Genomic DNA, 13,724 nt, shown 5'->3' with positions numbered 1-13,724 from the left:
GGCTCCTGTCCAAAATTCCAGACTGGGTGACTGGGTTTAGAGACTGGCAACATCTGAACTTCTGGAAAGCAACTAAACATAAAGAAAACTCTGCCTGAGATGCAGCATGAATAGTAAGCTGGCAGGGCTAATGCTATACCACTTGGCCATAACCTATCTTTGTAGCTTCACTGGACATTATTCCCTTGCCTTCCCCAACACCTTGCACTCTGTGATTCAATCAAATCATTTTTCCTTTTGCACCTCACACCAGACACTCCATTTCCTATCTCTATACCTTTGTATTGACCATCCCATATTTAAATTTAAATACTTACTCACTCCTTACTTCAACCTGCATTCCTCTTCCTTTAAGGTACAGCTCAATCACCATGTATTATAAGAAGCTTTTTCTGATCCTCCTGATTAACAGTATCCTCCCCTCCAAACTACTCCACCTTTAAATACTTTATGTATATTTACATTTCTTAAATTTATATTTATACTGCATATATTTACTCAAGTTGTTGCCTCACACATTAGAATGAATGCTCATTATGAGTATGGATTGTTTCATTCTTTGTATTTGTGTTTCCAGTGCCTAGAATAGTACCTGGCACATAGGAGGAGCTTAATAAAAGGAGGTGTTTATTGAATAAATGATTGCTTGATGGAAGTGACCTTAGGCTACAATTCAGTGCAAGGTGATTGTGAAGAACTCTGAGGGAACTCCAAATGATCTTCCAGCTTCGTGGTTCAGTTGATTAACCAGGAAGTGCTTACTACAACTACAGAACTTAGAGGAAGTATAGTAAGATTGTATATTTCCCCACTTTATGACTGTGATGTTGGAGTTGGGAAGGAAATAAACAGTAATCATTCTCTACCAGTGGTCTTTGGGAGTGTTGGTTCACTTTGCAAAACTGAAATGAACCAAGTTGGGGATTCAGATCTTGATTAGAAAGAGCCAGTTACTTGGAATTATTGATACTATTTTAATATTTTAAAAAATCTCTTAAAATCCAATTTCATGCAACAAATGTGTTTTATAATGCCTGCATGTTTTCTTTTTGAGTGATGGCAAGGTTGGGAAAGAGATAATAATCTTTTTTTTTTTTTGGCTAGGGTTAAGTAACTTGCCCAGGTTCACACAGCTAGTAAGTGTTATGAGTCTGAGGCCGGATTTGAACTCAGGTCCTCCTGACTTCAGAGCCTGTGCTCTACCCACTGTGCGACTTAGCTGCCCCAAGAGATAATAATCTTAATGGAAAAATGAGGGACTTTAGGTCTCTTCTCCAACAAGATGAAGGAATAGATATTTTCTCCAATCCCCACAACATCTCAAACCTTTTCAAAATATATGTGTGCATGTGTGTATGTGTGTGTATGTAATATAACAAGATATAAAGCAAATATAAAGGATACCAAGATCCCAAATGAGGTAAAAACTCCAAAAGTTAATTGTAGAGAGGGCTAATCCCTAATGTCTAACACACTCACTCAAGACCCCCACCCTCCCACTTACCACATAGGCAGTATTACAAAAGCTGACCCACGAACTTGCAGCAGAACTCAACTCTACTTCTCCTTCCTCCCTGTGTCACCAAAAACTGAAAAGGCAAAAACTTGCCCCAGCTAGCACAACTATATGGAAGAATTCTGTGTGTAACAAAGCTCAGCTGTAGAACTGAGGAACAGACAATTGTGTAGCTGGTTCAAATCCACTAAGCTTGTGTGGATGAGTCTACCTCCCAGCAGGTGATAGCTGTGTTCCCCCAAAAGTCAGTTAGGACAAGACTGAGGCTGACAAAAAATGAATTGCACAGTATGGGAGGAGACTGGGGTGGCTTTGAGGTCAATCCCCCAGGAAAACTGTCCTCAAACGGGGAGTCAAAAAAGTGAGCAAGAAGAGAAAATAAGGGAAAAGGGTCAAAATTACCAAAGATCTGAGGGGGAAGAAAACTCAGTTTAAAACTTTGAGCATATACAAATATGCCAACAGGGGAGCTACTAACAATAACAAAAGAGAAAACGGCCTTCAGTTTAGCTTTAAAAAAGTCTAGTCAACTATGAATATTACAAGAAAAAGAAAAATGAGTCAACATCTGGTAAGGCTGAGGAATCTGTGGATTCCCAAAAAAGTACGGATCCACTGCAAAATGTTTCCAAATGGTTTAAAAGAGAAATAAATATTGTGAAAGCAGAATTTATGATCTCAGCAGAAATAATTGGTGTAACATAAAGACATGAACCCACATGTCTAACTAAAGAGAAAAAAAATAACTGACTGGGAATTTAAATACATGGAAGCAAAGGACAATCTGGAAGAATTGAAGCAAAAAAAAATAAATTTAAAAAGAGAACATGATATCCATATAAACAAAACATAATTGACTTCAAAGATAGGATGCAAAGAGACAACTTAAGGATTATAAGTTTTTTGTATGAACATAACAAGTCAAAGAACCTAAACACTGTAATGAAAGAAATAATACAAGAAAACTGCCCCAAACTTCTGAACCCAGAAAAAAAAGTGCCAATGTAAAAAATTTACTGTTTGCCTCCAGAAAAAAAAAATAGTACAAACTCCAAAAAACATAGTGGTTATATTTATCAATCCAATGACAAACAACAAATTCTGCAAACAACCAGAAGGATTTCTAAATATAAAGAAAAGGAAATTCTCATAAAACAAGACTATACTCCCAAGAGAAACCACAGGAAGGGATGTAATTATGTGTTCAGAGGAGCAAAGTATCTCAATAAGCAGTCCAACTAGACATGTTCTGCAAATCTTACTTAGCCTAACCATTTGTTTTAAAAGATAGAAATTCAATTTTTAAAAAGAGGCATCTGAATCACTTCAAGAAGGAAAACTAGACATGAACAAATTATTTGCTTCCAAACCTCCCAGCCAACAAAAATAGAAGAAAGGTAATCAAATATAGTAACCAAGGATAACAACAAAATAACAAAAAAGAACAGTAAGAGATTTCTTTCTAAAAGTACTCAAGGAAACAAGAGTAAAAGCAGAAGATAAATAGAAAGAGACCTGCAACATCATGAACTAAAGCTCCAATTCCCACCTACAGCTGATCAATGTTTTGTGGTAATAAGTTACAGAAAAGAAAAGTTCATAAAAGAGAAGAGGGGAAGAAGATGATGGCAGGAAATGTGATGAACACTAGAGAAAGAAAGATGATATAGATGGTATGAGGCTGCTGTTCATGGTGGGGAGGAAAGGTAGAATCACAGGCAAATAGCAAAATTCCCATGTTGAGTAGGCCCTGAATTCCTTTGTAATAATAGTTCAGTTCTGCAGTAGGGTGGCTGACCACATTTTTTCCAATTACATCACAATTTTGAAGGCATAGAGGGATCAACTGTCAAAACACTTGAAAAGAGAACAGAATTTTTAGAGCTGGAAGGGATCTTATAATCCATCCAGTCCAACATGGGTTGGTGAACAAAATACCTAAAAAATCTCCACTGAGGGAAAAGTCATTCCCTCCTGAGACACGATATTTTGGAAGTAAATTCCTAACTATATTATGCCACCAGAGATTAATATAAAACATTGGAATTGATTATTTCATAAATAGTATCTCAGTGATTGAATACTTCAACATTTCAAGGGTCTGTAATTTCGCTGGTATAGGCACTCCCTCCATAATAGAAGATATGTTACTAGGTGGTCATGGAAAACTTCAGTGTCCAAGGAGCTAATCACCTATCCCTAGCCATCACCTATCCCCAGACCATGAATACAGCTAGACTGGTCCTCAAACTCCTGACTTTTCGAGTTGGAAGGATTCACCAGAATCTATGACTTATGTCCACAAGAAGTAGCTTTTGAAAACTCAGAGACATCTTCACTGGGAACAGGACCATAATGCATCAGAGGAGGACTTAAAGCAGGCAAGAATAATTTACACAAATAAGCAGTTTATTCCCTTGGATTCCCCAGCATAAACTGAATGCAAACACTGCATCACTGATATGTTGCACCTGATCATGGGTAGGTTTTTGGTACTGTTTAATTGCATCTGCCAAAATTTATCTAATATTTTTTCTATCAGTATTCCTTAATGATATTAGTCTATAATGCTCTTTATTAATCTTGTCTTTCCATGGTTTGGGGAACAGAACTATACCTTTCTAATATAAAGAAATTGGGCAGAACACTACCACCTTTCTGTATTTCTGGAAAAAATTATATTGTGTTGGGATTATTTATTTTTGGAATGTCTATTTTCTGAAATAATTCATGAATCCATCTGGTCTTGGTGTTTACTTATGTGTAAGTTCATCAGTGAAATGTGTGATTTCTTTTTCTGATGTTGGTTTATATTATATATTTGATATTGGTTCACATTACGTATTTATTGTTTTATCCATTTTTAGATATTCATTAATTTCTTTTATGTTTTCAGTTTTGTAGGTATATAATTAATATAGTATTATCTATAATTTTCCTTTACTACTTTAGAGCAAGGGCTATCTTAATTTTTCTATTTATTTCCTTCAGTGATAAACCAGGCCATGACCTCTACCATGGTATACTCTTCTCTCAATCTCAATCCCTTGGTGAAGCAAGTTTACTCTGTCCTCTATTCTTAAGCCACTTGTTCCCTTATCCTATTTCCAGTCTCACCATGTCAAACCCCAAACGTGTATTATTCCTATCATCTGCTTCCCTAACTCTTACTCACTTGCTACTGAAGATAACTTGAGAAAATCACTAAATTGGTGCAACTTGGGTCCACTGCAAGTTTATGCTAGCTAATTTTAACTGGGTCCTCACTGCAGCAAAGCAATTCAACTATTTCTCTCTAACTAAATGTCTATCTCACTTATCATAGAGATGTTCAAAACCTCTTCTCAAACTTCTCCTTACCTCCCTTTAACCATTACTCCTCAACTGATGATATAGCCTCATGCTTCACTGAAAAAATTGGGGCCATTCACCAAGAGCATACTTCTTGACCTCTCTGCAGCATTTGACAATGCTGACACCACCACCCCCCCCCCGCCACCTTCTCCAGGATACTCTCTCTTCTGTAGTTTTTTTTACTCTGTTTTTTTCTTGCTTCTCTTCCTAACTAATGCTCCTTCTCAACCTCTTTTGCTGAATTTTTAGCCATGTCTTTTACCCATTATATCATCACTAACCATAGGTTTTGTTATCATCTCTACACAGACAATTCCTAGATCTATTTATCCAGGCCTAAGCTTCAGTCCCACATCATTAAAGGCCTGTTGGACATTTTGACCTGAACATCCAAAGGCAACTCAAACTCATCATGTTCCAAACAGAACTCATTATCTTTTCCCCAAACCCACCATACTTCTAAACTTCCCTATTACTGTCAAGGGGTCCCTGTTATTTTTCCAATCACCTAAATTTACATGCTTGACATCATCCTTTCTTTCAGTCCTTTCTTTTATACATCTTTTACATCTAATTGGTTGCCAAATTTTTACAATTTCTTTCCCTACCTTCTCTTGCATCCATTCCTTTCTCTCTACTCACATAACCACTACCCTAGTTCTGGCTCTCATTACTTTTGTCTTGGACTAATTGCAATAGCTTTTTAATTGTAATCACCCAGGGGGAGGGAAGGAATCCAAGCTACCTGGCTAGAGAAGAATCAGGAAACAGCCGATGGGAAAATGGTGGGCTAGAGAAGTGTAGTAATCCCTAGCATGTGTGGGTCCCTTTTCATTAACTACTAAGGGGTGGGGAATCTGGGGCCTTGAGGCCACATGTGGCCCTCTAGGTCCTCAAGTGTGGCCCTTTGACTAAATCCAAACTTCACTGTGAAGGACCCAGGTGGCCTCAAGGCTCCAGGTTCCCCATCCTTGCTACCATATTTATTTCAACTGCAAGAGGAGTGACCCCAAATTCAAGTTAGGTTCTCAGAATGAAGAAACAGAAATTTGCTACAGAGCTCAGATTTCCCAGTTACCTGACCTTAAACATGTTGCAGCAATTTAGAAGTTCTTCCTTAAAGATAGGTTGGTGAGGAATTACTAAGCCAAGGTAAAACATTAAAATGTGTTAAGCACTTGATAAATGCTACTGTTGTCTGTGCACAGCCACAGCTGTTGTTGCAAGTTTTATAACAAACTCTTCTACCAACTGTGTTCCAGATACATCTACCAACAATTAGCCAGAAAATCAGAAGCATATAGAGTTTGAATGAAGATGAGGTGGAATGAGAAATATGCCTACATGATAAAATCTTAATTTAAAAAATTAAATCCTTAGTCCAGAAGATGAGCAGCAATGAGTAGGGGGTGGACAGAGAATATAGTAAGGGAAGGGGCAAACATTCTAGTTACAGATGATGTGCTACAATGAAATCTACCAAAGTTGATTTTAACTTTGTGTTGCTAGATTTGTCTAGATTTAATTTAGTTAGAAGTGGATTTTTATAATTTTTTAATTTTACAACTATGCTATTTCTAATTTCATTTATTACTAAAATATGCTGTGGTCATGTATACACAACACCACACTACTACATACCCAGTGCTCCTTTTTTAATGACAAAGTTATAGAGAAAAATAATTCTGCACTATGTGTATATGTGCATAAAATACTGGACTCCTTCAAGTTTCTTCCCACTCCTATCTCTTCTCTGAAGAGGAACCAGAGTGATTTTCTTAAAGCATAACCCTATTATCCTACTTTATAAACTCCAGTAGTTCTCTGTTGGGTCTAAGATCAAAAACAAACTCTTCTATTTGGCATTTAAAGCTCTTTAAAATTCCAGCTTCTTCCTGACTTGCCAGTCCTTTAACACATTTCTGACCTTCACAAATTCTGTGGTCCAGCTGTATTAGTTTACTGACTGTTCTTTACACATGATACTCCTTGTTCTGTTTCCTTCTCCAGCTCATTTTACAGATGACAATCTGAGGCAAACAGGGTTGAGTAACTTGTCCAGGGTCACCCAGCTAATAAATGTCTGAGATCAGATTTGATCTCATGGAAATAAGTCTTCCTGATTCCAAATCCACTGCTCTATCTACTATGCCACCCAGCTTCCCCTGGCATAAAATAGACATGTAACAAGTGCTAGGTGATTGACTGTCCCCCAGCTGCTCATGCTTTCCCCTCAGGGTGATCTTCCATCTATTTTGTTTGCACATACATTGTATAGACACATACATGCGTGCGCGCGCGCACACACACACACACACACACACACAGAGTTTTCCATCAGGAATGTAAGTTTCTCAAGAGCAGAGACTGTTACTGCTTTTTCTTTGTATACATGGAGCTCAGCAAAGTGCAACCCTAACACATAGCAAGTACTTAATAAATACTTGTTGATTCATTGACTGATACTTCCTCATTTCCCTCTCTTCCTTTAAGATGCAGTTCAGGCACCATCCTCTGCCTGAAGTCTTCCCTAATGCCTCTAATTATTAATTCCCTTTCTCTCAAACTAACTTATATTTAACTACTTGGTGAATATTTGTATTTATTAACTTTGACCTTGTATCCCCAGCTCTTATCATAGTGCCTGCATGTAGTAGGCACTTAATAAATACTCTTCCATTAATTGATTTCTTGCCTAATATATTCTTTTTTTTCCATCCTTTTTCTTTCCTCTATTAAGATCCTCAAACCATAACAAAACTATGCCCAAGCTCTTCAGGTGTCTCCCTCTGTGATCATTGAAGTCATTAAGATTATAAACAGGAACTTGCATCTTTCCCCCTATTAGAATGTAAGCACTTCATCATTTACCCCCTTCCAATTATTCAAATACATTTATCTTTCTAGTTTTCTCTTGATTCTTGTGTTTATATTTCAGAATTTCTATTAAGCTGTGCTCTTTTCTTTAGAGATGCTTAGAAGCCCTCTATTCCATAAAAGATCCAGTTTTTCCCCTAGGACTATACTCAGTCTTGTGGGATAAAATATTCTTGGTTGTAAGCCATTCATTCCATTTATCAGTATTGTTGTAACATAATTGGGCAAAATATGTTACAATAATTCCTATTTCTTCTTTTTTTGTTTTTCTTCATTGGTTTTTAATTCTCCTTTTTCATTTTTGGGCATTGTAATTTTTGTTTTCTCTCTTTTTCTCATCAAATTAGCTAATAGTTTGTTCATTTTATTAATTTTCTTTAAAAGTCTCCAGTTTTACTAATTCAATATTTTTCTTTTTAATTTTATTTCTCTCTTCTCTGATATTCAGAATTTCCATTTTATATTTCTTTAGGGTTTTTTGTCTATTTTTCTAATATTTTTAGTTGTATGACTAATTAATCTATTCTCTTTTGCTGATGAAAATGTTTAGAGACATAAAATTTCCAGTAATGATTGTTTTGCCTGGTTCTCAAAAAAATTTGATGATTGTCTCATTGCTATTGTTTTCTTTATTGAAATTACCTCTTGTTTTTATCATTTGTTCTCTGACTTACATATTCCTTGTTAGTCTTCAATAAGGTATGAACCTTTTCTGCAAATAATCTTAGTTACAATTTTTACTGTTGTGTAACATTTATGCTTTTCTACAATTGCTTATAACTTTATGCTTTAGCATATAGTTGATTTTTATTAATATACCATAAAAACCTGAGAGATATGTATACTCCTTTCAATTCCCATTCAATAATTGACAGGAAATCTATATTTAGCTTTTCTAATATTATATTCAGATCCTTTTTTGTATATCTTTTTTGTTGAGTTTTTCTAGATTTAAGAGATACTCATATCTCCAGTTGTTATAGTTTTGCTTATTTCTCTCCTTAATTTTATTAGTTTTTTTCAATACTTAGAAGTTATTCCATTTGACACATATGTATTAAATATTGATATTATTTCATTATTTTGGGGCTGTAATCATATTTCTCTATTTATCTCTCTTTTTACCATGCTTATTTTTCTTGTTGCCTTGTCTAAAATCATAATTGCCACTCCTGCTCTTTTGAATTTGCCTGAATCATAATCAATTGTGTTCCAACTCCTCAGTTTGACTCTTTTGAATAACATATCTAATTAAGCCTGCTAACTCATTCTGCTCTTCTCCTTTATTTTATGGGTAAGTTCATCCCAATTCATGTTTACTGTTGTGATCATTGATTATGTTTTTCTCTCCATCTTTTTATAATTTTTCTTCTTTTTGTCCTCCACATCCCTCCTTATGAAGAATATAGTGGTGGGGGAGGGGGGGGAGAGAAGGAATGCATTTAACATAAGTGTACTATAATTGAAAAGGTGTGTTCCCAATTCCTCTGACCTAATCTATACCTTTATCACTGGTTCTTGAACTTTTTTCTCTTGTTAAATTCCCCATTATGATAAGACCCCTAAAGTTAAAGTTTGTTTTGCTTGAGACTAACCCCTCCCCAACTCTAGCCTCCCTCTCACAATAAACCACCTTCTTTCCTCTCCCTGTGCCTACTTAATTCTCCATTAGATTTAATGTTATTTCTAATACATTAAATACTTTAACTTCAGGGGTCTTATCATAATGGGGTGTATGTGTATTCATCTCACCTTCTCCTCATTCAAATAAGAATAAGATACATGTGGGGGCAGCTAGGTGGCACAGTGGATAGAGCACCAGCCCTGAAGTCAGGAGGACCTGAGTTCAAATCTGGCCTCAGACCACACACTAGATATTTTCTAGCTGTGTGACCCTGGGCAAGTCACTTAAGCCCAATTGCCTAAAAAAAAAAAAGATACATGAGATGCCCACCTCTCATCCCTTTCTCCATGCTTTATACTCTTTATACACCCCAATTATGAGAAGTAGTAGGTTCCTCTCCTGTCTTCCTCATTTCTTCCAAGTGTATATTCTCCTCACTCACCACCCTTTTATTTCTTATTTTAAAACCAACACCATAAAACAAAATGACTCATATCTCAAGTTTGTCTTTCTTTACTCCCTCTGTGACTCTTGAAGAAATTAGGATTCTAAAGAGATAAATGCCTCTTCTCACTTGCCAGCACTCTAGTATCAATTAGCCCCTTTACAGCTTAAATGTGTTAACCTTTTTACATTTCTCTCATCCCTTGTATTTATTTTTCAATGATTTTACTCAGTTCTTTTATTCTCAACAGTAATGCTTGAGATTATCTTATCCTATTAAAGGTCCTTTTCCCCTGTAGGATTATATTCAGTTTTGCAAGATACATCATTTCTGGTTAGAAGAAGGTATAAGAGGCAGCTAAGTAGCAAAACGGATATGAGTACTGGACTTGGAATCAAGAAGGCCTGAGTTTAATTCTGGTCTCATACACTTACTAATTGTGTAACCCCAGGAAAGTCAGGATAGAGGGCTGTACCTGAAGTCAAATTTTAAATTTTAATTTTAAATCCCGTTGCAGACAGTTAGCAGTCACTTAACTTCTGTTTGCCTCAGGTTCCTTATCTGCAAAATGAGGATAATAATAGCATCTCCCTTACAGGGTTGTGAGGATCAAATAAGATAATTGCAAAGTGATTAGCCCCATGCCCGGCATATAGTAAAAGCTATATAAATGCTAGGTATTATTATTACTAATTATTTAACTGCTATCTCCTTCATTTATAAAGTGGAAATAATAATAGTATCTACCTCTCATGGTTGTTGTGAAAATGAAATGAACTATTTGCAAAGGACTTTGCAAATCTTAGAGCATTATATAAATGCTAGCTATAAACATGTTTCTTTTGCCTCTTGAAATACTCGGGTTTTTCTCTGCTTCAGGGTAGTTGCAGCATAATCTTCTGTGATTCTGACTGTGAATCTTTGGTATTTGAGCCCTTTTCTGTCTGCTTGCGGTATTTTTTTTCCTTTGAACTAGAAGTTGTGGATTTTAGCTGTAATATTCCTGCATGTTTTTTATTGGTTTTTCTTCGAGGAAATGACCAATAAACCCTTTCTATTTTTACTTTTCCCTTTGGTTCTAATAAATTTGGGCAGTTTTCTTTTGTTATTTCTTGAAAGAGAGTATCTAAGTTTTTTGCTTGATTGTGAATACTAATTCTTAAGTTATCCCTCCTTGCTATATTTTCCAGGTCAGTATATCACTCACATGTACTTCTGGTTTTTCTGTCTTTTGACTTTGTCCTAATATTTCTTGCTCTCTCAATAAATCATTGCATTTTGTTTGCTTCATTCTATTGTCAGGGTGTAAAATACTTGGTGAAGAATTTCTACCTTCGGGGCAATTAGGTGGCGCAGTGGATAGAGTACCAGCCCTTGATTTAGGAGGACCTGAGTTCAAATATGGCCTCAGACACATAACACTTACTAGCTGTGTGACTCTGGGCAAGTCACTTAACCCCATTGCCTAGAAAAATAAAAAGAAAAAAGAATTTCCACCTTCTGTCCTAAGTTACTTATTCTGCTTCCAACATTTCCTCAAGAGCTCTAAATTCATTTTTTAAAACTCTTGTTTCATTTCTTCAAGTCACTCTTGGAATCCTTGTGACCAAGTCATTCTTTTGCCTAATGCTCTGCTTGTACTTGTACAATCAAAACACATTTATTAAGGCCTTCCCATCCCTGTCCCCCATGTGCCAGGTACTGTATTAAGTGCTAGGGATTCAAAAATGTGTTACAAATGACATGTCATGTTCAATATGAGTGCTTGTTTATAATTGTGGCACCAAAGGAGAGTTTAAAAGTTTTTGAATATGTTAGACAAAATCAGTGAATACAAAAATGTTCTCAATGTCACATATTTGTTACAGCAGTGAAATGACCCCTATTGCCTTGTATTATTAGTGTAAAAATAGCAACAATTTCCCCTTCAAGCTGTTATCAATGAAAGTTACTGTGTGAAGTAGAATCTCTGAGACCATAATTTAATTTTATGTCAGTTTGAATCCAGATAAAAAGTGTTTATACTGCTTTGTTAATGATCTACTATACCAAGGGAAATGCCAACTGCTGTTATTTGTGACCCCTCCAGGTATTTCAGTCAGTTCCATGTGGGTGTGGATTGCTGGTATGGTGGAAAGGATAACCTTATGAAGCTAGTGTTAGTATCAGTTCACTCTCCCCATTGCTTTTTTTCTCTTCTAAACAGAATTTTCCCATCTTTAAGAGAACATAAGGGACTCTTATTCCCCTTAAATAATATGGAATCATGAGTTAGAAATTAGCTTTCCCAAATTATTCTCTGACTGTTAGCAGGGATCCATAGAGAGATGAAAAAATTTTGTTTCATCTTACTATGGAAAAAGTCAGCTTGCAATTTTCAGACCTAGACAAAGCAAAGTTGATTCTGCAATATCCTAGGGTCCCTCTTCCCTCTTTTAATAAATCCCTTTGACCAGTGGACTTTTGGAAATTTTGTTGAACTATCAGTGATGGAAATTCAGAGTTGGAATTTTTTTTTAAAATATTCTCTTAAAAGGTGGGAGCCACTTCCTAAAGACCTACGGTAGATGTCAGAAGGGCTGGGCTCCTCTAGAACAGTTTCGATCACTGACTTTAGTACAGGTCAAGATAGATTATCAATATGCAAGACAAGAAATAGCAAATATATCAAGTTCGGGACAGAGATTCTCATTTTTTTCAAAGATATGAAGAACATTATTTATTGTCAAATCCCATATCAAAATACTATTTAGTTCAGATGCAATTATGAGTTTTAGGGTATATTTACATAATGCCAAATTATACATGAAAGCTAAAAAATTCAGTGTTTCAATATAAACAGACATTTGACATAAAGTTTATAAAATAGCCAGGTAATTAATGAATATTTCAGCTTTCTTTCAGGTCTCTGATAGAAACATAAGTTGAGTCATATGAAATCTATAATTGCTACCTCCTTATGTGGCCACTTCATTCTTTCTCATGCATTTGACACCAAAACCAGTTCTTTAGATACCACTTTTCAAGTGGGCATGCCTGTGGTCTGAAATAATAAAGAAAAATGACCTAGATTTGACATGAAAAAGCATGGGTAACTGGGGCAGCTAGGTGGCACAGTGGCTAGAGCACTGGCCCTAAAGTCAGGAGGACCTGAGTTCAAATCTGGCCTCAGACCAAACACTTGACACTTACTAGCTGTGTGACCCTGGGCACATCACTTAACCCCAACTGCCTAAAAAAAAAAAGAAAAGAAAATGCATGGGCATTGTATATATTTTTGCTCTGGTTAAAACAGGTAAGAATCTAAGTGTTCCCTGGGCATCAGCATTAACAAAAATGTTGATGATTAACATGCACATAACAGACATAATATATTAGTATAGGGTACAAGTTTATCCATAGGTTTACATTCATAGTATCTCTATCTCCATATTAGAAAAAAGAATTTATGAATCATTAAGCATGAACTCCTAATCTTAAAAGGTTTATAGTAACAGAAACTTCCCCAAAACCCTGTCAGAACTAAATGCCTTGTTGGGAAGGAGGGAGACAAATCTTTGCCCCTTTCTTATCCTAGCCATTAATCATTTTACAATTTGTTCTAGCCCATTACATAAGTCCTCTCCTGGGTAACTTGATCTCAAAAGTTTTTCCCACTGGTGGCTTTCTTCAAAGATATGGGGGAAGTACAGAAGGAGGATACTATTGGCAAAACGACAGAGTTCAAGTCCAGTTAAAACTTATGCTCACAAACAATTTGCTTTAAAGTTTTCCTGACACCAGATGTTCTGCAAAAGCATCAGAGATGAGTCAGGAGAGACACACACTAGTTCACATCCAACATATTCAATATAAGAGGAATATTGTATTTTATATAAGCAATAAACCTTCCATAGTTCACAATGACA

At 35.9% G+C, this 13,724-nt stretch overlaps 1 protein-coding gene across 1 annotated transcript in view; it reads right to left on the bottom strand.

Moving 5' to 3' along the window:
* Positions 1-13,724, bottom strand: part of SHC3 (SHC adaptor protein 3) — a 173,044-nt gene that overhangs the window by 80,641 nt on the left and 78,679 nt on the right. The window lies entirely within an intron of this gene.

The sequence above is a fragment of the Phascolarctos cinereus genome, unplaced genomic scaffold (genome assembly GCF_003287225.1).
Source record: "Phascolarctos cinereus isolate Bilbo 61053 unplaced genomic scaffold, phaCin_HiC Scaffold_4;HRSCAF=312, whole genome shotgun sequence".
Taxonomy (NCBI): domain Eukaryota; kingdom Metazoa; phylum Chordata; class Mammalia; order Diprotodontia; family Phascolarctidae; genus Phascolarctos; species Phascolarctos cinereus.
The sequence above is the reverse complement of the archived record's forward strand: the minus strand, read 5'-3'. Positions and strand labels throughout refer to the sequence as shown.